Source organism: Sinocyclocheilus rhinocerous, unplaced genomic scaffold (genome assembly GCF_001515625.1).
Source record: "Sinocyclocheilus rhinocerous isolate Xijiao unplaced genomic scaffold, SAMN03320098_v1.1 scaffold106, whole genome shotgun sequence".
In the NCBI taxonomy this organism is placed as follows: domain Eukaryota; kingdom Metazoa; phylum Chordata; class Actinopteri; order Cypriniformes; family Cyprinidae; genus Sinocyclocheilus; species Sinocyclocheilus rhinocerous.
Genome location: NW_015633181.1, coordinates 545,310 through 549,627, shown reverse-complemented (window position 1 = coordinate 549,627; position 4,318 = coordinate 545,310).

Sequence of the window (4,318 nt, the reverse complement as noted above, 5' to 3'; positions counted from 1 at the left end):
TTTGGGTAATACCCAGTTCTCCTGCGTCTCCGCTGGTTCCGCCCAGCTCCTGTTCTCCGGTGTTCCCTCCCAGCCTCCCTCTCCCGCCTCCTCTTCAAAAACCAGTCAGTTCCTCAGCCCCATCTCCGCTGGGGCCTGTCAGTCCCTTAGCTCACCCTCAGTCAGCGCCATCTGGGCGATCTGATCCGCCTCGGGACTTCCAGTCTCCAGCTCCGCCATGGCGTGAGGACCCCCTGTCCCCGCCCCCAGCCTCCGAGCCCTGGACTCCACCTCGGTCCTTCGACCCATCGGCTCCGCCTTGGCTCCAAGCTCCCTCGTCTCCACTGTGGCCCGTCATCCCACCAGCTCCACCGGGCTCCCTCGTCCCTCCAGCTTCGCCTTGGTCAGTTGTCGACCATCCGCCGCCTTGGGACTCTGTCCCTCTGGCTCTGTCAGGCTCCTCCTTCCCTCTGGCTCCGCCTCCATCCTCAGTGGCTCTCTGTCTGCTCGGCTCCATCCTGGGCTCCCCTTCTACCAGCTCAGTCTCCATCAGTCGGCTCTCCATCCTGGGCTCCTCTTCCACCAGCTCAGTCTCCGTCAGTCGGCCCCCTGGTGTTGTCGGCCCTATCTCCACCATGGCTCCTCCCGCCGTCGACTCCCCCGTGGGCTGCTATCCTGGCTGGCCTCTGGAGCTCCATCTGGCTCCTCCTGCTCCGGGCTCCTTCCTGGCTCCTCCCTCCATCCACTCCGCCCTGGCCCTATGAACTATGCCCCTTTCCCATTGCCTGCCCCTCACCTGCCCCACGCCCGCCTCCTGAACCCCCACCCTCCCTCCTCTGTTGGACTGTTTATACGCCGTTCTGGGAGGGAGCGAACTGTCACGGTTATAGACATTTGTTTGTGTTCCTGTTCTCCTGCCTTATGCCGAGTTCACACTGCATGATTTTCAAACTCGTCGGATCGCTGTTGTTTTCACACTGCGTGACTATCTGGGGTAGCATTCAGTTGCTGCTGTGTTCACATTGCATGATGGATCGGCGACAGGGGGTTTCACATTGCATGACTTCACAATAGGAAGAATCGCCGACAGCTCTGTCTGGTCCGCAAACTACGTTTCACAACAAAACACACGCGAGAAGTGATAAGGAAATAACGCGATAACCCGCGTGCGTCAGACCGGAGTTCTCGAGCGAGACTGGAATCATTAAAAAATATATATATATAACCCGCAAATTGTCTGTGAGCTAATTTCCAGCTACAAGGAGAAAAAGAAAAAAAAAAGAAAAAGAACAGGGATTGGGTGTTCTGCAAAGAGAGTTGGAGGTAAATAATTTTGCAGTAATTGTTATGCTGATGTTGTGGTAATGTTTGTGTTTGTTTCTGTATGATATAATTGTTCGTATATCTATTAAAATACTGATATGCTGGTCTATAACTCCTCCCCGAACTTCCCTCTGCCCTGTATCTTGGTCTCTCATTGGCTGTAGGTCATCGCCGATGTAGTTTTCAGTCAGAAATCATTGCACACAGCGTGATTGTGAATCGCCGACAGCTCCAGATATTTAGCATGCCAAATATTTTGCGGGCATCGGCGACGTGTCGGCGATTCCCTCAAATCGCGTCTTTAATAATTCACACTGCGTGCACCGATTTGCCTCCTATTTCGGGCATTTGTCGGCGATTTCGCAAAACCTGTCGGTGAGTGAAAAATCGGGCTAAAATCGTGCAGTGTGAACTCAGCATAACAGGCAGCCTTTCGTTTCGTGAATCTGTTATTTGTTAATGGGCAAATCATTTTGGCTGAGTGCTTAGTTTCATACATTTGTATTTTTATTGAATTTAAATGTTGCATTGTTTGCTTGTCTGTTTCCTACTGTGCAAACTTATAATGCTTCCTCCAGTGCTCAACCCAATAATCTACACATTCATGACAGAGGAGCTCATGGTGTCTGTGAAAAGACTTAAACGAAGATTCATTCCCATCTCATAAATAGACCTCTTTTCCCCAATTTAATAACATTAATATTTGTTCATCAAATTTTATTGTTCAATTAATAATATTTTATATAACTAATATTGGCTTACCTGTTATTGAGAAATGGTCTGTGGGTTAGTGGTGGGTATTTTTCGATGACTTCAGTACAGGGTAACATTGTTAACGCCAGTAGGTGTCAGGAAGCGACTATCCTTATGAGTGAGTTAGTAGGCCATTCATTCAGCCAATTCATTCAATAATGCTGATTTATTCAGGATTGAAACAAGGTTTTAAACAAGGAAATTATTTACACAAATGCATCTTTCCTGTAGCAGCCCAAGCCGTCGTTGGTAGTTCTAAAATGACATTTTATTAAGTAAGGGATAATGTACATCCAGCTGGTTGTTATCACAGAATAACCCCCGACAGGTTGATCAGCACACGAAGCAGAGGGGTCTAGTATCACCCTGAAGGGGGTTATTCTGCGATAACAATGTACATTATTGTACATTATCCCGCTTATTAATCAATGTACATTATCCCGCTTATTACACGACTACTTGCCACATAGGTAAATAATTAGCTATTATCTCAGAACATTTCCAGCTTACAAGTTGTAATTACGAGTTCTACAAGCATGTGAACTCTTTGGCGTTGATAGTGTTAACATAGAAACACATAATTCCGAGTCCGAGTAGAAAGTCACGTGTTGTCATCTCGGAATTACTGTAATTATGACATGGCATAAATGCAGCTAAAAGTTCTAGCATTGTGCTTCCTAGTGTTATTGCTGTCTGTACTATAAGGTAGTGGTGGCGAGATGAAGCTTTGAAGCTTTCCAGCCAGATGTGTTGAAAATCGATTCATTTCTCGAGGCTTCGAATGCACCCTAGGGACATCTGCTGGTCAATGCAAATAAGGTGCAGGAAAAAATGGTCACGAGTGTGACAGCACCAAAATGTGTGCTACATGGTTCAAAATGTCTTGATACATTAACATATCCACACACATAAACACATATAAAATGAATGAATGAATGAATAAATAAATAAATAAAATAAGCAAGTTTTTTTGAAGTTTTTATGCTTGTTGTTTCATAATGTTTCATATTTTTGTAACTAGGCAGTGTTTTTGTTGAACAGAGGAAATTATGTAGTTATTTAGACTGGATAAAATAAGGTGAAGGTGATTAATGTGGACTAGACAGAGGACAGTGGAAGTAGAAGTAAAAAAATAAAATAAAATTTCTTCCACTGTCTTCAGGCTGAGTCGATTCTGCCAAAAGTGAACCTCATCTCGAAGCACTGCAATCAAATGAGGCTTCGGACGTCACCAGTGATGTTATGGATGATATGGAGCTCCGGCTGGAGGTACCTGACGTCCTCGACACAAGCTTCGAAGCCTCGGTATCAGGCATATCCTCACTACTATCAGGAATTTTCTGAATGGACGTTTCAGTGTACTAAAAAGGTAAGAATAAAACAATCTCTTCTTCATTCCAGTTTGTGAGTTTTGCGTCACCATTTGACATTTTTCCTCAAGCGCAGAAACGGCTGTTTACACAATGCGGTGTGTTTCCGTGACTGTAAGCGATGCTAACCCCGCTTTTAAATTACAAATGCCCTTTTACCCGGCGTTAAAATTGGGGTTTAGATTGATGATAACACACAAATCAACATATATGCCACCTTTTTTTTTTTGGAGGGCATTATCTCAAAATTAAAGGTGAATGAAGAAGACATAATGCCAACAGGGGTCACTCATACATCATTAAATAACTAATAAATTGCTGAAATAAATAATACATGGACCAGTTTTGATAGTGTATTGATTATGTTGTGACATGTGATATTATTCAAAATCACAACCTTGGTGGAGGAACGTAAACAAATGTTCAGAAACATCAGATAAATGCCAAGACCATGGGCGTCGCTAGGCCATTTTTAGGGGGGATATAGCCCCCTAAAATGACTACTCAGCCCCCTAAAATTTTGCGATTAACTCCATAAACTGTACACAAATTTGTGATTGCCTCAGTCCCCTTTAAATTTCATATGAGAACGGCGGCAGACTTCGGTCGGCTCCTCCCCTTCTTTCAGCACGTTCTTTTTCAATCAGCAGACCGCAGCAGCGACGCAGAGCCAGAAACAGAGGACAAGGTGTGTGTTTAACGATAGATAGTTATAATATCTGCTTCTGTGCAGTTCTGTTCTTTGTCATAAATTTTACAAAATAAATATCAATCGGTTCGCCATCTACTGTAGCCTAAGTTTTCGCTGCGTGCACCCCTCATCACACCACACAGCTGTTTCCTCCAGTGAAAATGAAGCACATATGAACGCATACTTTATAAAACGATCATGT